Here is a 20,572-nt window from a genome sequence, read left to right as displayed (position 1 = left end):
ATTAGATTCTCATAGGAGCTCAAACCGTGCAGTGAACTGTGCATGCAAGGGGTCTAAGTTGCATGCTCCTTATGAGAATCTTTCAGAAACCACCTTCCTACCACTGCCCCCAACCACCTGGTCCATGGAAAAATTGTCTTCCATGAAATCGGTCCCTGGTGTCAAAAGTTCGGGGACCACTGTTAGAGAGGTTTCTGATCCTGTGTCTCCTGACTTTTCAACCAAGGCTCCCACCATCGGCCAATGCTAAATCCTTGATGCTTCTTGCATGGCAGTTTCCCATGATCCATGCAAATGAATTCGTCATTATTGTTGTTGAAACCAGTATTCTAAGACTTTCTTTAACCGGTTGGCCACTTTTACTCACTAACTCAGAGTGCTCATTGTATGTTAAGATCATGAACTCTGAGGCCAGACTACCTTACACCCCTGCTCTGCTGTTTACTAGACATGTGACTTCTGGGTAAGCTATTCGGTCTTTCTGTGGCTTGGATTTCATATCTGTAAGGTAGGATGAGTCTATGGATAGACTTCATGGTTCTATTATGACGATTAAATAAGTTAATACATGATGTGTAGAAACCGAGGACAATGCCTGGCACTGAGTGGCACTCATGAGTATTAGCAACCATTTGCATTATGCATTCAGAGTTAGAACAAGTTGCAATTTCTCAAACAGAGCTTTGCCTAAGCTGAATGGTATTCTTATCCATATGTTTCCCCAGAAAAATTTGTGCATTCCTAAGATTTTCTGTTATATTACTATACAATAAAAAGTTTTCTTTTTTAAGGTTATAGTACTAAATTGGTAGAAATAAATCAAAGTTGGTTGCTATTTTATAGCTTAATTTTTAGCTTGTGTATTCTACTTAAAAATTACATTCACTCTAGTGGCAGAAGACACTTATTAGATCATTTTATTTGCCCTCCTCCATGTATGACTCAGGCTTAGATGAAAACAATGTGTAAGCTTTTTAATGTTTTTCTGGGAAATTAATTTATTCTGAAGTAATGAACAGCCTTTTCTTCCTCCCATCATTCTGTTATTCTCAAAAGCCCTGTCTTCTCTCCCTCTGCTTCACACCCCACCCTTTAATAACAGCTTATGGCTGTAAGTTAATGAGCCTATTCTGAGGTATGTTCTTTGTAGTGGCCTGTTGGAAGAACTTTATGAAGGCACATTTTTGGTTACATTTAAATTTAAAGACACCAGAGAGTCAGGGACTATATGTTCCACCACAAGGAAGGAAGGATTATAGTAAATAGTACAAATTAATGCATTTAAATAATTTATGTCTTACATTAATTTCTACTTTACCAGAATAGTACAACTATGGACTAGCATAATTTATATAATCTGCCCCAAACAGCACAATTATTGATTAGCACAGCTTAATATACCTAAATCAATTATTTCTTACATTAAATTCTGTTTTGCCAAAACAGTAGTCATTTACCCTTAGCCAGAAGCCTTTGTTGCAAATCTTGGATTTGAACAAAGAGTAGAATATCTAATTCAAATGGAAAGATTATAATTCAACATGATTGCAGCTGTAATGTGAACCACATAAATCATTTTTAACTCCATAGTAGCAACACTAAAATTTTTTTAAATGGGTAAAATTAATTTTAACAACGTATTTTACTCAATCCAATCTATCCCAAATATTGTTTCAATGTGTAATCAATAAGAAAAGTTATCACTAAGATCATTCACATTCTTTCTATCATATCAAGTCTTTGAAATCTGGTGCTTATTTTACATTCACTGTGCATGTCAATTCCAACCATATATTATTTTTGAAATATATGTACTGAAATCTTTGTGTAAAAAGGGGGCAAAAATAGTGGACAAGTCTAAGAACAAGAGCAAAGAGGTTGAGGGAATAAAAAAAGAGGTTTAACTGGTTTAGTAGCAGTTCAAAAGCAATAGTAACACAAGCAACAGTTACTTGGACATTTTGGAGACTTTATTGTCCATATGGCCTTGCTCAACCCTCTCTGCTGCTGCTGCTGCTAAGTCGCTTCAGTCGTGTCTGACTCTGTGTGACCCCATAGACGGCAGCCCACCAGGCTCCCCCGTCCCTGGGATTCTCCAGGCAAGGACACTGGGGTGGGTTGCCATTTCCTTCTCCACAACAATATCTAGGAGTCAGGAAATCCAAATGCCCTCCTGGCTCTACCACCAACCGGTTGTGTGATCCAGAGAACATCACTTATGCTTTTTACTACTCAGTTTTGTAGACCAGATTATGAAGATCTCTTCCCATATCATGAATATTCTACACACACACACACACACACACACACACACACACACACACACACATACACACACACACACCCCACTCACCCACAGCCCTGCTCTAACACTTACCTATTCTTAAGATAAAGTTTCTGCTGTACTTTTACCACAAAGAAATCTTATATTTTTACTTACTGAGTTTCTCATGTTTCCTTTTCTTTAAGAGTTGTACATGGGTGATATTTTATATAAGTGATTAAAAATAGAAGTAAGCTCATTGCTTTGACCAATCTTGGAACAAAATGAATTGCTGATAATGCATCACTCACTGATAACTTTTTTTTTAAAGGTTGAATATGTTATCAATATATTTCACAAAAATGTGTTATATTTTCATGATCTTTTCCTCGTAGCTCACTCTTCCTCTCTTCCCTTCTAACAAAGGTGGCAAGCAGCAGATGGATGGGAAGGGAGCGGGGCTGTTCAGTGGTGGGTGGGTGGGTGGGTCAGTCATCTCTTTGCTTTTGTGTATCTAGTCCCTGGCTATATGCCAGGGGCACTTGAACAAAAACAAGAGCAGAGTGATACAGGCTTTTAGTCAGAGTGCTCATTCATAATTAAGTTGCTTAGTTGCAGGGCCATCAAAGGAAAACTTCAAATATCCTGACAGCAAAGCCACCTGTGCTAAAAGCAGAAGCAAGATGGTGCAGGGGAAAGGTGCAACTGATGGCAGACACTCAAGAAGCATCGAGTTAAGAGGCCATTTTGAAAGATAAAAGCAAGAACCCAGGCTGTGTGTCAGAGGAACCTGGCAAGCATTGTTAGATCTGAGACTCAAAATCTATTGCTGGGGCTTGCGCTAATGCACAAGAATCTCAAACCTTTCTTTGTTCACTGTGTTGCCTTAAACGGAAGAGTCTGATTTTAAAATAATAAGCTTATGACATCATTCATGAGATATTTATGTTACATCCAGTATTGGGCTAGACTAGATGAGTACAATGTCTAATTTAATCCTCTCAACAACTTGGTTGTTAGGTGCATTTTACAGACATGGAAACCAAAGCTTAGAGTGGTTGAGTGATTTGCCCTGAGTCTTATGACCAGTAAGGGGCAGAGGCAGTTCAGTTCAGTTCAGTCACTCAGTCATGTCCGACTCTTTGCGACCCCATGAATCGCAGCACGCCAGCCCTCCCTGTCCATCACCAACTCCAGGAGTTTACTCAAACTCATGTCCATCGAGTCGGTGATGCCATCCAGCCATCTCATCCTCTGTCATCCCCTTCTCCTCCTGCCCCCAATCCCTCCCAGCATCAGGGTCTTTTCCAAGGAGTCAACTCTTCGCATGAGGTGACCAAAGTATTGGAGTTTCAGCTTCAGCATCAGTCCCTCCAATGAACACCCAGGACTGATCTCCTTTAGGATGGACTGGTTGGATCTCCTTGCAGTCCAAGGGACTCTCAAGAGTCTTCTGGCAAACTAAACACAAATCTCTGTCTGCATGTGCGTGTGCTCAGTCACTTCAGTCATCTCCGACTCTTTGTGACCCCATGGACTGTAGCCCACCAGGCTCCTCTGTCCCTGGGATTCTCCAGGCAAGAATACTGGAGTGGGTTGCCATGCCCTCCTCCAGGGAATCTTCTCGACTCAGGGATCAAATATATGTCTCTTTCGACTCCTGCATTGTCAGGCAGGTTCTTTACCTCTAGCGCCACCTGGGAAGCCCTACATCTCTATCTACTAAGCTTAAAATTCTTTTTCTTTTTGCTGCATCCACTCTCTGTCCCCACACCTGCCAAGATTTGACCCTCGGAAGTCACATTCCCATTGGATGATTGTATCAGAGGGTCAATCTATTGTAAAATCCTCCTACCACTCAAGTCTTTTAAAGACCAGCTCCTATTTCTAATAGGTCCTTAGTGATTTCTAGGGAATCTGGGGACTCTAGCTTACTAGTGGGACCCTGGAAACTTTCCAAAGAAACTTTAAGTCAGACTTTCCTTGCCTTTGAACTCAAAGGATTTGGGTACAACTCAGCTGGGTTTAACATAAGAGAGAGTTTCCTGGATCATTTTCTTTTGCTCCCCAAAATGATATAAAATAGAGGTTTGGGACCAGGTTACATCATCGTCTCAAAACACAGGGCCACACTGATGGTAGAAGAAGAGAAGCCCTTAAAGATAATCTAGTTGAGCAGCCTTGCTTAATGCCTAAGAGGATCAGAGAGGTTAAGGCCACAAACCTAGCAAACAGCAAAGCAGACCTGGATCCCCCATCTCTCCTACAAGGCTAATGGTTATTTCATAACTGCTCAGTTCTCTCCACTCCTCAACCTCCTCCCCACTGCACCAATGGCCAAGTTCAGACTAGACCCACTGGCAGTTTGAGCTAAGGAATAACATGTCCCTACAGCAGAGCAAGCCAGTACAGCTTTTGATAAACATGACCTACTTTTGGGAAGGGGAGAGATAGATAAATTAGGAGTTTGGGATTAGCAGGTACACACTGCTATATATAAAATAGATAAACAACAAAGACCTACTGTTTAGTATGGAGAACTCTACTCAATATCTTATAATAACCTATAAGGGAAGAGGATGTAAAAAAAAAAGCAATGCATGTTTTTATACATTTAGGTATAATTGAACCAATTTGTTGTACACCTGAAACACAACATTGTAAATCAATATTTCTATAAAAAATTTTTTTAAAGGCCTACTCTTTCAAACAAGCAAACACTACAGATAACATGTACCTCTCCAGAAATATAACCATGTCAGACACATAGCATGTGATACTGGCCCACTGCTTCATTCTCGGTAGGAAAGAATTTTCAGTGTCAATACTCCAAAGCATTATATCACAGTAAACACTATTTTGGGGGAACATTTACACTGGCAAGACATTTGGAATGTAGCCTTTAGATGGTGCTAATGTTCTACTTTTAACACAGAGTCTGCAAGAACTCTTTGTGCTCAGCATCATGGAGGTAGAAAGGACCTTGAGAAGCTAGCTATATTTCAAACCTCATGTTCCAAGCCCTGGGAACACACCAGCAAACAGGGTTGGAGCTATCTTGGTTAAAAATACATTTCTGAGGCATTCATTGCTATAGCTAGGTTTTGGTCATGCTAAATATACCTTACTAGGTGGCTCAGATGGTAAAGAATCACCTACAATGCAGGAGACCCAGGTTCACATTTGTGGGTCAGGAAGATTCCCTGGAGAAGGGAATGGCTAGCCACTCCAGTGTTCTTGGGGCTTCTTTGGTGGCTCAGACAGTAAAGAATCTGCCTATAATGCAGGAGACCTGGGCTCGATCCCCGGATTGGGAAAATTCCCTGGAGAAGGGAATGGCTACTCACTCCAGTATTCTTGCCTGGGGAAATTCCATGGACAGAGGAGCCTGATGGGCTACAGTCCATGGGGTCAGAGTCAGACACAACTGATCGACTAACAATTTTGCTTTCACTTTTCACTCTTGGTAGATCTCATGCAATCCATGCCATCAGTCAATACTTTAAATGTGAATACACATCCTCAGAATTCAGATCCATCTGTGCCTTTGTGCACTGAGTAGGACTTGTGGCTATCTTGGTTCCTAATGTCTGATCGTGTCGCCAGATTTGTGTAATGGAGCCATTCATTTTGTGAGACAGTTTTCTTCAGGAAAGCCTCATTCATTCACTTATGAAAGAATTGGTGAAATCTACCATCATTCATTTTTTTTCTGCCTCTGAAAAGAGTGGTGGGGTGAGGGAAACACATCACACCATAGCAGCCTTTCTACAGTGGGCTTTTATGTCTTATTTCTTCTCTTTTCCACACACTGCGACTCCATTCGTCTCACAGTCCTGCCAAAAGAGACAATGCTTTGCTCTCTAGTTTTTCTTTGCCAATACAGTGAGTGACAGGCTGTGTCACAGTCTACATTGAGAGGCCTTTGACATTGTTGAGATTTTTATGCAGGGAAGAAAATTACTCCTTGTGCATTCCCATGGACAGCTCTGCACATGTAGGAGCTGACAGAGGTTCCCAAAGTTAAGACACCACACTTAATATATACACTTGTGAGTGTGTGTGTGTGTGTGTGTGTGTGCGCGCGCGCGTGTGTCTGTGTGTGCGTGTTTTTATATCTGCCCTGAGTGGAAGAGAAAGAAGAACTAGGGAGTAAAGAAGGGTAGAGATCAGGAAAGAAGTGAAGTTCCCACCGAGATTATCTGCTGAGAAAGAACTGGGGAGAGTCATGATACCATCATTCTGATGTCTGAAATGGTATTATAGTGGAAAAACATGTTTGTCCAGAAAGATCACATAAGGGAGAGAAATAGATCCAAGGAGATGGAAATCTCTGGGAGACAGGATTCAACTCAGTTTCAGCAAGAACTTTTTGTTGTTGTTGTTCTTGTTCTTAAAAGTAAAACAACAACAGCAACTCTAGGACCCAGGTGATCACTGGCCTGTGGGTGGGTCGGGAGAGCCACGGCTTCTGCCTTCCTGCTTCCACCCTGGAGGGTATAGAATTTAAGCCTTCAGTCAGAGTTTATGGTAGAGCTAAAGAAGAAGACAACCAACCAAGGGTCATCTGAAATTATGATTGGCTAATAATCCCAGGTGGCATTAGTGGTGAAGAATCTGCCTACCAATACAGGAGATGCAAGAGATTCAGGTTCGATTCCTGGGTTGGGAAGATCCGCTGGAGTAGAAAGTGGCAACTCACTCCAGTATTCTTGCCTGGAGAATTCCATGGACAGAACAGCTTGGCTGGTTATAGTCCATGGAGTCGCAAAGGGTTGATACAAAGGCTTAGACTGAGTATGTTGTAGAATTGGCTGCAAAGGACCCATGTGACTTCTTTTCAACAGTTATTTTGGCCCTAATGCCATTGTTTCTAGCAAGTGCTGTATTGTCTTGGAAATTGGCTAAGATGATTGGGAAAAGGAGCAAAAGAAGAAACAAAAATACCAAAAAAATATTGCAAAAGCTAAATGATTGAAAAAGCATTGAAGGCATGAACAGGCTCTGAAACCAGAGGAAAATCATTTGGAATATTATGTAGCTTTGGAAGGACCCAGTAAGGTTTCTTTTCAGATCTTATGACGGTATTTTTTAGTAAACAAAGTCTGAGCATATGGAAGAATCATGTTCGTTCTCATCTGTACTGTAGTAACTTTTTTGCTTCAGTATAGAAGTCTGTTGACAATTACTATAAATTGGCTCTTATTATGCTACAAATTCTTTGTAACTGATTTAGTCATTTGCCTTTTTGCAACTTATGTATTAATACTAAAATGAAAACATCCTGTGGAGAAAAGTGGCTTTAAATTATGAACTCTATTCAAACAATGGCTTAAAGGCCCTGTTCTGGACAAGGGAGATTAAGAATGCAAAAATCAGAATTGTCCTGAGGTGAAAAGCAGACTTTGGCTTAAAAGAGATAGGGTGTATTAATTACATCTCATCATTATCACTTATTTCCTCAAACAGAATCATTTCTGGCTTCCTCAAAGCAAAATAATATTATTTAATGAGTACTTCTATTTGCTGTATTTTTCTCATTTTAGCTTTTGTGATACTGGTAATTGTCAGACATTTTGCACTTTTCAAAATATAATTTTGTAAAGAATTCTCCTATTATCTTGATTGTGTAGAACACCACTTACTGGATATAATAATTTTTGTACTTATGAACACCACCATTTTCTTAGAGATGATTTGAGTATAGTAACAATATGATTTAAAGTTTGGAGTAAAAATGCCAAACCTGTAGTACCTTGGAACCAATTTATTCTCACTTGTGCTAAGAAGAAATGTGAAGTAGTTAAAATGCTTTTCAGAAAATTTGTTGATTATATAAATACCAGTTTTGCTTTTTATTCTATTCTTTGTTTTAATTAATGTGGTAGTGACATCCTTTACCTTTTTGATCAAACAGGTTCATGGTGAAAATTAAAATTTCAAATTTCCTTTAAGGAACTTTTAAAGAGTAACAGTTAAGTCATATTTCATAAATGGTAAAAAAAAGGCTTTACATTTGGAAAATTTTTGTTTGGCATGGTATTGATTGGATGAAAAAGATGTACATTATGTCAAAATGAAACTATGTCATATGAGATATCAAAATGAGAAATAAATAGTTAAAGGCTAGTTCCTTCATTAAGTAGCATAACTGGAACTTTTTACTCTAACATGGCTTTTAAAAATGCATGGTTAATAATTTTAGTTGTCATCAATAGTTAAAAGCTTATTAATTCTTTCCTCAACTCTGATAATGAATTTTAAATTACAAAAAAACTGTCCAATAGCTTTAATTTAAAAATGAAACTAGATATTGAAATAAATTTGATATATATATTTTTTTGAGGATTGGGATGGGGAATACGTGTAACTCTATGGCTGATTCATATCAATGTATGACAAAATCCACTGAAATGTTGTGAAGTAATTAGCCTCCAACTAATAAAAAAGAAATAAATAAGAAAAAAAAGAAAGAAAAAAAAAATAAAATAAAAAAATAAAAAAGAAAACAAAAAGAAATTAAAAAAGACAATCTCTAGCTTACCAAAGAGTTGCAAGAATAGTACAAAGAACACTCCTATGTTGTTGATCTAGATTCCTCAGTTGTTAATATTTTGCCACATTTTTTCTCTATCTCTTTTTCACTCTTTCTCATATGTGTTTTCCCCTGACTCATCTGAAAGTAAATGACATGTAAATATTCTTATATTATTAAATATTTTATCATGCATTTCGTAATAATGACATTCTCTTACATAACTTGGGGCTTCCCTGGTGGCTCAGACATAAAGAATCTGCCTGCAATGTGGTAGACCTGGGTTTGGTCCCTGGGTTGGGAAGATCTCCTGCAGAAGGGAATGGCAACCCACTCCAGTATTCTTGCCTGGAGAATCCTATGGACAGAGGAGCCTGATGGACTACAGTCCACGGGGTCGCAGAGTCAGACATGACTAAGGGACTAACACTTTCACTACTTTACATAACTCGAGTAAAATTATACACTCCATATGGTATCTTTTGTAACTATTTTTTCCCTCTGATTCCAGGATCCACCTGGATACATTTCTGGTGATGCTAATAAGTATGAACTTTTTAAGATTTTGGAGTTTCAGAAGTAAAAGGGTCTGTATCAAATATCAATTTTCAAATATCAGCTTGGCAAGTATATCATATTGTGCTTACCAGTATGGCAGAATAAAAGATTTAAATAAACTCAACAACCCCATCCCTTTGTGATTATGGCTTTCTGTGTCCTATGTATGAAATCTGACTGCCTCAAAGTGGTGAAAATATCCTCTTAGGCCTTCTTCTGGAATTTTTTGTAGTCCTAGATTTTACCTTTAAATTTATAATACATCCCAAAATAATTTTGTGTGTGTGAATGGAGTGAGATAGAAGTCAAGGTTTTCTTTGTTTTCTATACAACTGGTCCAGTTCCATTTCTTTAGTATATTATTATCATGCTAATAATCATATCTTTCATAGATGAAGGGATTTGGCCAAAAAGTTGAACTCAAATGAAAGACTGGACAGAGAGGACATTACATTGGGAGGGGGTGGTCATATGAGGGGCAGAGGGCTTGTATTGTCTTGCCTCAAACATCAGTAGTTGGAATTAGTCCTGGGGATCTGAAGGATCACTTGTGGTCTTCTTGTTGAATTTCAGAAGACAAGAGACTTGCTCATTGATTTAAAAAACATCTATTAGGGACCTGGCCAAATGGTACCACTCTAGGGAAGTTGTTCCTGCCCAGGGGAGAACAAAGAAATTAATACATAGGTGGGAATTCTTTTTTATTTTTATTTTTTTGCTTCACTGCACAGCTCAAGGGATCTTAGTTCCCTGACCAACCAGGGATCAAACCCTCACCTCCTGCATTGGAAGCTGGAGTCTTAACCACTAGACCTCCATGAAAGTCCCCATAGGTGGGAATTCTAATGTGGATTTAGGTTGCAAAATACAGAATGCCATATGTGTTTGTTTCAGAGGGGGCTTGGTTGGAAGAGACATTCAAGCTGAGGCCTGAGGGAAAGGCATAAAAGAGCCAGGTGGAGAGGAAGGTTAAAATGACACCAGCATCTATGGGGATAGGGAAGCTGGCAGCCAGCAATAGGCAGCCCCAGAGACTGGGCATGGGAAGTGAGGCAGAGGGTAAAGGAGCATGGGGATGACAAGAAAAGGGATGCACTGGCTGACTTGTCTCTGTGCACTGTGCTAAGGATTTTAGACTTGATTTTAGGTGCCTTGTGAAGCCTTTGAAAAAGTTTAAGTGTTAGTGACTTTTCTGCGCAAAGAGCTTTCATGCACAGAAAAATATTCTTACAGTTACTTGTGTCTTACTATTTAATTTATCAGCATAATAAGTATAAAAACCTTTACTTTTCAGCTTTTAAGCTCAACATATAAGCTAAATTTATAACCTAAGTGATTTCTGTGTAAGGAAAAGAACCATCACTTTAACTGGTTATTTGATTAATATGCTCTTATTTCATAAATTTGACAAACCAAATTTTCCTCAATATTTAGCATCAGTTTCAACTTGGATTAATTGAATGATCTTAGATGTTTCCAACTACATTTACAAAGTTGACGCATTTGGTTCTCTCACAGCTACAAAGGCAGATTCACAAATCTAATGTGAAAAACTTTCCTAACATTTAGTGGGTCAAATTCTCTTAAGCATTTCAAGGATCTTAAAAAAAGAAAAGAGAAGCCCATTTGGAGCAACACAAGCCTTCAACATTTGTCAGTACACTTGTCCAAACAGAACGTTCCCAAAGTGTTCTTGTTTTTAATACCTTCCTTGTGTTACTTAGTTAAGCAAATGGAATACATTTGCCAGTTCAGTTTAGCTGAGGTTTCTTAGTCAGAAGTTCTGGGTTGTAAAAGTCTGACCAGAAGCGTCACAGGCCCTGTATTTTAAAACATTCCTGGGATTTCTTTTATTAAATTATGGTAAGACACACAGACATGGAAATGACTGCCATGAAAAAATAAGTTCTTACAGATTCCTAGAATCAGAATGTACTTCACACAATTCAGGGCCACATGGGGAAGCACCAGAGTCAGTCAGGAGGCAAAAAGAGTAAGGGGGAAATGTAAGCAAGAGCCTTCAGTGCAGTGTTTGTGAAAAGGAATGAGTGAGGCAGAGTAGGCAAACAGAACAGGCTTGAATAGTGTGAATAATTTTGACAGGCTCTGGGCCATGAGGATGGTCCCTGGTTGTCTGGTACCCAGCCCTGGAGTGATTTAGGGCAGAGGGATATTGTCTTGGGAGTCAGGATCCTGATAAAAGGAGGTAAATGGAGGGTATAGACTTAAGATTGGTTGGTTTGCAGCAAGTTGTTTGATATTTTTAGGAATTAGCTAACCCTAGGGGAGGGAGTAGTCCTCCTCTAAGTCCACAAGGTCCCAAGATACCAAAGCATCATAAAATAGAGAAAATTTAAAAAAAAAAAAAAAACCATGACTAATATACCCTGGACATCCCACTTAAGGTGAAGCAGGAAACTGTTGCGAAAGCCTCCTTCTAGTGGTCAGCTTTTGTCTACCATGTTACCTGACATGTGGGATTTAACAAACCACACAAATTTCAGGTTCTATTCATACAATAGAGCATGGTATTTCTGACTTGAAAGTATTCATCTACTATATTAGCTGGGGCCATTTTTAGGCCCACTGATTATTCTCTTTTGCATAGCCACTGATAATACCCTCTTCCCAATCCAGGGATCAAACCTGGGTCTCCTGCATTGCAGGTTGATTCTTTCTGAGCCACCAGGGAAGCCCCTAATTATACCCTACTAATGCTTATTGCACTATAATGGATGGAATTTTGAACCATATCCTTTGGCCTCATTTGCATTCTGTATCTCTTTCTGATTCTCATATGCCTCGTGAATTACTCTTGTGTTATTGCTTTTTATTCACTGATTCATGCAAAAATGAATTATTGAAAGTTTGGCATTGAGCACTGGGGATACACTAGAGAATAAAGCAGACATTTCTGCCCTTTTGCAGCTTTCATTCTAGCTGGGAGACAGACAAAAAATGCATATAATCAATAAGTTAATTGTACAGTATGCCAGAAGGTGGTAAGTATTATGGGAAAAAGAAAAAGCAGAGCAAGGTAAAGGGGTTTGGGAAGGCTGGTGGGAAAGTGAAAGAGGTCTGGAATTGGCTGGACAAGGTAGGACTCATAGAGCAGGGAGCATTTGAGTGAACACTTCACATTTACTAGTGGAACGATGTGATCATATCTGAAGATCAAGGTTGTTTTTCCATTGGTGACATCTGTCATCTCCTAAGGGTTAGATGAAGGCATAATAGAAGGAGGAATAGAGAAAGAAGGGACAAGTGACTTGCAGATGAGGTTAGGTGTTTAGATTTTGGAGGTTGTGGTAAAATGGGCTATTTGTAAGTTTCCCTGCACAGTCTGCAGTGGGTGGAGTGCTAGATCCTTAGAAGCACTTGGCTGGGTTAGGCAAGATGGAAGTCAAAATCAGACACAGGTATAGCAGTATTCAGCACAGAAATGGCAGTGGAAGCCATGAGAACAAGTAAACCTTTCAGGGGACCCTGGAACCACCCACATTTAAGGGGCAAGTAGAAAACAGGGCACTGCTGGAGACACCTGAGTGGTTTCTGTCAGATGCTAAGGCAAAATCAGGAAAGAGAGTTGAAGAAGTGGGAGTTGGTGAAGATACAGGGGGTAGTCAGCAGTGCATCACCCAGCCAAGAATTGTATGAAGACTAGAGGATTTAGTGGCATTATGGGGAATCTTTGGTGACCTTGGTCAGAGAGTTGCCATCAAAGTGTAGAGGAAAGGGGCCTGACTGCCAGGGGAAGTGGATGGTGGTGTTTGAAGGCTGCAGAAATGAAGCTAGCAAGTAAATCCACCAGGCTTTTTTCAGATTTCCTGGGCAGAGAAAGAAGAGTCCAGAGAGGTGAGCTCCTGTGGCCTACTCTGCCCTGTCCAGGACCTGCTGACACAAACCTATTGTTCTGCAGCGCCCTCTACTGCCTTTAAAACAGCATTTATTGTCTTAAATTAGCTTGCATAGTCAAGAGAACTCTTCTCTGGAACCTTTCAGGATAATAACCATAAGGAGTCAGGAAACTGACAAGAGCTTTGTTGTTCTGTAATATGTTTGCATACTTCCATTATTTTTCAGTACCTAAATCTTACCTCCGGCATCTTTCAAATGGATTTCCATATTTTTATTGATTTTTTTTCACTTTTACCATTCTCCTTTCAGCCATTTCTATTGAACCCATTTTGTTTTTTTTTTTTATCATTTTAAAAGTAAATTTCTGTCAATAACTGTAGGGGTTTTTACAACTATAGGGTTTTTGGGGGGCCATTCTCTATATTTCTGATTTTTTATTAATTTTTGTTTAAGTATAGTTGCTTTACAATGCTGTGTTAGTTTCTGCTGTACAGGAAAGTGAATCAGTTATACATAAACATATATCCTCTCTTTTTAAGATTCCTTTCCCTTTAGGTCACCACAGAGCACCAAGTGGTAGAATTCCACTTAGTAGAGTGCTATACAGTAAGTTCTCATTAGTCATCTGTTTTATACATAGTGGTGTTTATATGTCAGTACCAATCTCCCAGTTTATCCCACCCCCTTCCCTCGATAAACCATGCCTTTGTTTTCTATATCTATGACTCTATTTCTGTTTTGCAAATAAGTTCATCTCTACCATTTTTCTAGATTCTGCATATAAGTGATATTATATGATATTTGTCTTTCTCTGTCTGACTTACTTCACTCTGTAAGACAGTCTCTAGGTCCATCCATGTCCCTACAAATGGCATTATTTCATCCCTTTTTATGGCTGAGTAATATTCCACTGTATATATGTACCACATCTTCTTTATCCATTCCTCTGTTGATGGCCATTTGCATTGCTCTGTGTCCTGGTTATTGTAAATAGTGCTGCCATGAACATTGGGGTGCATGCATACTTTCAAACTATGATTTTTCTCCAGTTGTATACTCAGGAGTGGAATAGCTGGATCTAGTGTGCATGCACGCTAAGTCACTTCAGTAGTGTCTGACCCTTTGAGACCCTATGGACTATAACCCACCAGGCTCCTCTGTCCATGGGATTCTCTAGGCAAGAATACTGGAGTGGGTTGCCATACCATCCTCCAGGGGATCTTCCAGACCCAGGGTTCGAACCTGTGTATCTTATGTCTCCTGCATTGGCAGGTGGGTTCTTTACCACTAGCGCCACCTGTGAAGCCCTTGTTGGATCATATGGTGGCTCTATTTTTAGTTTTTTAAGGAGCCTCCATACTGTTCTCCATAGTGACTGTATCAATTTACATTCCCAACAACAGTGTAAGAGGGCTCCCTATTTCCCACACCGCCACACCTCCAGTATTTACTGTTTGTAGATTTTCGATGTTGGTTATTATGACCAGTGTGAGGTGATACCTCATTGTAGTTTTTATTTAAATTTCTCTAATAAATAGAGATGTTGTGTATCTTTTCATGCATTTGTTGGCCATCTGTATGTCTTGTTTGGTGAAATGTCTATTTAGATCTGTCCATGTTTTGATTGGTTTTTTTGTTTTTATGATATTGAGTTGCACGAGCTGTTTGTATATTTTGGAGATTAATCCCTGGTAGATTGTTTCATTTGCAAATATTTTCTCCCATTGTTTTAGTTTTGTTTATGATTTCATTTGCTGTGCAAAAACTTTTAAGTTTATTTAGGTCCTATTTTTTTTCTGTTTATTTTTGCTTTTGTTTTCATTTTCTAGGCAGTGGATCGAAAAAGATCTTGCAGTGATCTATGTCTAAGAGTGGTCTGCCTAACGTCTTCCTCTAAGAGTTTTATAGTATCCAGCCTTACATTTAGGCCTTTAATCTATTTTTGGTTTAATTTTGTGTATGGGGTTAGGGAGTGTTCTAATTTCATTCTGTTTTGTGTAGTACAGCTGTAGTTTTAAATCTGGGAGCATTTTGGAGAAAATCCAACCATGACAATATGAATTTCCCCTTTCCCATAGACTTCTTTTATTCAAACAATTTATTTTATTTAGACTTTCTCCTTCCTCCCTTTATTCCTCTTCCTCATCTTCATCTTCATCAGGTTTTGCTTCTGGAATATTGTCCTGAGGATTAGAGTACTAAGATGTTAAATACTTGTGATCTGTTTCCAGTGTGTAGTTTAATAGTATAGCATTAATCCTCTGGAAATACAAGAGTTTTGAGTTCAGTGTATGGGGTCTGATTGCTCCTTACCTCCATGTGACACTGAGCCATCAATGATCATGAAAGTGAGCTTGTGAAATGTCTATTGGGTGGAGGCTGCATTGAATGTGGTCTGAGCAATAAAAGGGCTATAGTCTCTCCCACAAGCAATTCAAAGTAACATGTGTGGATTATGCCGTGTCTTACATATGTTATCATGGACATTATCTCACTTGATTTCTGTAACAACCTTGTGGTACAAGATAAGTTTTATTACTATCATTTATCAATCTCGTTTTACTGAAAGGAATCCTAGGAAGGTACTGGTGCTGGCAGCAGCATATCTTTTGAATCTGCTCACACACACACAAAACAAAGAGAAACTAAGATAGTAAATCTAAAAACATCTATAATAAAAGCAAGTGGCAAGGTGTCCTCATCAACTCTGAAAGAGAAACAGATTTGGGACAAAACACCACCAACAACAAGACTGGTATAGAACCAGCCACTGTCCAGAGGAAAAGAGAGGAAAAGAATGGAAATATTCAGTGACCACAAGAAAGAGATAATCCAAAATTGCTCATTGATTTCTCCAAAATGCTCCTTAGCATGGAAAAATCAGGAGTCAACCTGAGAAGAGCTAAAACTAGCAAGGGTATTTCTAGGTTCCAATCTAGGAACCATGTTAAGGTAGAGTTTCACTGGGGTGGTGTGAGCCCTAAGAACTCTCAAAGCTGACCTACTGGAGCCTCCTTCCAAGATAAGACCCACATGACTAGAAAGAGTTGCCCTTGAGGCAAGGAAAAATAAGAATAAGGGAGACAGCAAAGCTCAGGAAGGAATTCAAGAAAATCTTCCTGAAATAAAGCAAAGAAAACTTGGAAAGCCATTTAGGACAATTCACCAAAACAGTCAGCATTAAGACATAGTCTAAGAAAGATTGGAGGCAGGAGGAGAAGGGGATGACAGAGGATGAGATGGTTGGATGGCATCACCGACTGAGTGGACATGAGTTTGAGCAAACTTCAGGAGATAGTGAAGGACAGAGGAGCCTGGCATCCTGAAGTCCACGGGGTTGCAAAGAATTGAACGCGACTTAGTGACTGAACAACAATAGTGTCATAAATATGCCGACTCCATTGTCTTTGGGCATAAATAGTCTAAAGACATATTCTAAGAAAATTATCGGTGTTTTCAAGCTAGAAGACCAGGTCATTGATGAGGGAGATAAATCAGATTGACATTAGACTATTTACGCCCAAAGACAATGGAGTCAGCATATTTATGACGCTGTTGTTGTTCAGTCACTAAGTCGTGTTCAATTCTTTGCAACCCTGTGGACTTCAGGATGCCAGGCTCCTCTGTCTTTCACTATCTCCTGAAGTTTGCTCAAACTCATGTCCACTGAGTCGGTGATGCCATCCAACCATCTAATCCTCTGTCATCCCCTTCTCCTCCTGCCTCCAATCTTTCCCAGCATCAGGGTCTTTTCCAATGAGTTGGATCTTTGCATCAGGTGGCCAAAGTATTGGAACTTCAGCTTCAGCATCAGTCCTTCCAATGAATATTCAGGGTTGATTTCCTTTAGGATTGACTGGTTTGATCTCCTTGCAGTCTAAGGGACTTTCAAGAGTTTTCTCCAGTCTTCTCCATTTATGATGCTAAGGGAAAGAAAATGTGAGCCAAGGTTGCTGATAAGCAACCAAACTGACCTTTAAATATAGAGGCCACAGGCAAACTGTTGCAAAATCTATAAGAATTTGGGGAATATTATTCTCATAAGCCCCTTCTAAAAAAACTCTACTAAAAAACAAGTTTCAGAAAACCAAAAAATGACCTAAGACTAAAATCATAGTGAGAAGGAAGAAAGTAGTTTGTAATGGTTATCTCTGACCACGTAAATGTAGTGTTAAAAAAACTGATGAGAGAGAATACACAGAAAGTAGGATAAATTTGCTGACTGTCTTACATATACATAAATTGGGATCAAAATTATATACTAGGGGAGGTAGAGGAGTTAGAAAGTGTTTATGAGTAATTTGAAAATTGCTCATTGTAGACAGTATAAACAAAAAAGGATTAAGTTTATTGATAAAGACAGTGTATAGATAATCATATTCATTTTCTATTTCTGTCATTACAAATTATCACAAACTTAGCAGCTTAAGGGCTTTCCTGGTGGCTCAGTTGGTAAAGAACAGCTTAGACAATATAAATTTATTGCCTTACAGTGCTGGAGGTCAGAAGTCCAAAATGGGTCCCACTGGGCTAAAATCCAGTTGCTAGTAGGGCTGAATTTCTTTTGGTGGTGCTAGAGGAGACTTCATTTCCTCTCCTTTCCAGCTTCTAGAGATAGATACCACATCCCTTGGCTCATTGTCCCCTTTCTCCATCTTCAAAGTTCATCATGTGAGTCAAGTGCTTCTCACATTGCATCCTTCTGACCTTGCTCCATCATCATCTCTCCCTCTGCCTCTCCTTTCTCCCTTTTCCACTTAAGGACTGTTGTGTTTATGTTGAGCCGTGCAGATAACCCTGAATAATGCAAGTGTGTGCGTGCCCAGTTGTGCTCAACTCTTTGGACTGTAACCCATCAGGCTCCTCTGTCCAGGGGATTTTTCCAGACAAGGATACTGGAGTGGGTTGCCATGTCCTCCTACAGGGGATCTTCCCAACCCAAAGATCAAACCCATGTCTCCTGCATTGGCAGGTGTGTTCTTTAACTACGGTACCACCTGGGAAGCCAGGCAATCCTGAATAATCTCCTTTTGTTAAAGTCAGCTGACTAACAACTCCAATTCCATCTGCAACCTTAACTCCCTTTTGTTGTTGTTCAGTGGCTCAGTTGTGTCCTACTCTTTGTGACCCCATGGACTTCAGCATGTCAGGCTTCCCTGTCCTTTGCCATCTACCAGAGCTTGCTCAAACTCATGTCCATTGAGACTTCCATTTACCATGTAATATAAAATATTCATAAGTTCTAAGTATTAAGACATGGACACCTTTGAAGAAGGCATTATTCTTTTTGTCACAGTAACTAAACACTAGGTTCCAACAAAAACATAACACTTCCCAAATGTCAAAATATACGTGTGTGTGCTCTGTTGTGTCCAATTCTTTGTGACCCCGTGGACTGTAGCCCACCAACCTCTTCTGTCCAGGGGATTTCCCCATCAGGAGTACAGAAATGGGTTGCCATTTCATTACTCCAGGGGATCTTCCTGACCCAGGGGTAGGATCTGCATCTCTTGCGCCTCCCTCCAAATAGAAAGAGAACAAATAAAATAGATTTAAGGAAAAACTGAGGCTCAGAAGGAAATAAACTAATTATCCATAGACCCAGGGCTGAAACTTAGACTATCTAATTCCAAATTCCTTGCTCTTTTTATTGCTTCACATGATCAAGTCCAAAGGCTCATCTCTTAAGAGATGGAATTATGACTATCAGTCTAGTCCTTGTAAATAAGAAGTCTCTAAAGATAAAGACATATATGATTGTGATCAAGATTACTATTTTTTTTAAGATTACTATTCTTAAAGGATGCCAAAAACTAGCTGAGGAAAGTAGAGGAGATCAAGAGGAGCCGAAGGCATGATTACAGTTCAGTCTCTCAGTTATGTCCGACTCTTTGCGACCCCATGAACTGCAGCACGCCAGGCTTCCCTGTCCATCACCAGAGCTTGCTCAAACTCATGTCCATCAAATCGGTGATGTCATCCAACCATCTAATCCTCTGTTGTCCCCTTCTCCTCCCACCTTCAATCTTTCCCAGAATCAGGGTCTTTTCAAATGAGTCAGGTCTTCACATCAGGTGGCCAAAGTATTGGAGCTTCAGCTTCAGCATCAGTCCTTCCAATGAATATTCAGGGCTGATCTCCTTTAGGATGGACTAGTTGGATCTCCTTGCAGTCCAAGGGACTCTCAAGAGTCGTCTCCAACACCACAGTTCAAAAGCATCAATTCTTTGGCACTCAGCTTTCTTTATAGTCTAACTCTCACATCCATACATGACTACTGGAAAAACCATAGCCTTGACTAAACAGACCTTTGTTGGCAAAGTAATGTCCCTGCTTTTTAATATGTTATCTAGATTGGTGATAGCTTTTCTTCCAAGGAGCAAGCGTCTTTTAATTTCATGGCTGCAGTCGCCATCTGCAGTGATTTTGGAGCCCACAAAAACAAAGTCTCTCACTGTTTCCCCATCTAACTCATGATTACTGTCTTTAAATGTATAGTAGGATTTTCATGTGGATAAGTTGGGTCACTTTTCTTTATCTTCTTAGAAGACAGAAATAGAGTAAAAGATTTAAGTCAAAACAGCAATAACTTTAGATCTTCATTAGGAAAAAATCCTTTCTTTCAAGAGAAGAAAACACTGGAAGAGGTATGCAGGGTGAAAGATATGGATTTTCTGCCAGAGATCCTTGAGAAAGAACAAGATAGCGATTTGGGAGAGGTTGAGGCAGCTTCTCAACCTTGGAGTGAGGGCCAGACAAGATAGACTATTTCTTTGGATCTCTTTTAATTCTAATAAGAAATGACAAGATTCTGAGCACAGAGTAGAGAGTGTGTCATGTGTCATGGTCCAAACTCAAACTACTGTTTGTTTCTGATGATCACTGCATATTCTGGAAAACTCATCACTGCATAGTCTGGAAAACTCATCAGACCAAAGTTTAAAGGTAAGTTTGGGTGTCAAACATTTGGAAAGTTAATGTTGCCTGATAAGAAGGAATGAGACAATATGTTGGAAGAAACACCCGTAAAACCCATCTTGGAGGAAGCAGAGTTGTCAGAACATGTTTTGAGCTTTGATCTTGATTCTGTCATTTACGAGCTGAATGGCCTAGGGCAACTGACTGAGTCTCGGTTTTCTGATCTGTAAAATGGGCACAATAATACATATACCATGGGCTTTTTAGGAAGAGTAAATGAAGGAATGTAAGCCAAGTTCTTAAAGATGGGCAGACAAGATGGCAGAGATTCAGTTGATGAAAGACTGCTTCTTCCATGCAAATCATGAAACAGTATGCATTTGATTTGAGATGTTTTCTAGTTGTCATTAACAGGCCTGAGCAATACCTCCCTAAGATTT

The sequence above is a fragment of the Muntiacus reevesi genome, chromosome X (genome assembly GCF_963930625.1).
Source record: "Muntiacus reevesi chromosome X, mMunRee1.1, whole genome shotgun sequence".
In the NCBI taxonomy this organism is placed as follows: domain Eukaryota; kingdom Metazoa; phylum Chordata; class Mammalia; order Artiodactyla; family Cervidae; genus Muntiacus; species Muntiacus reevesi.
The sequence above is the reverse complement of the archived record's forward strand: the minus strand, read 5'-3'. Positions refer to the sequence as shown.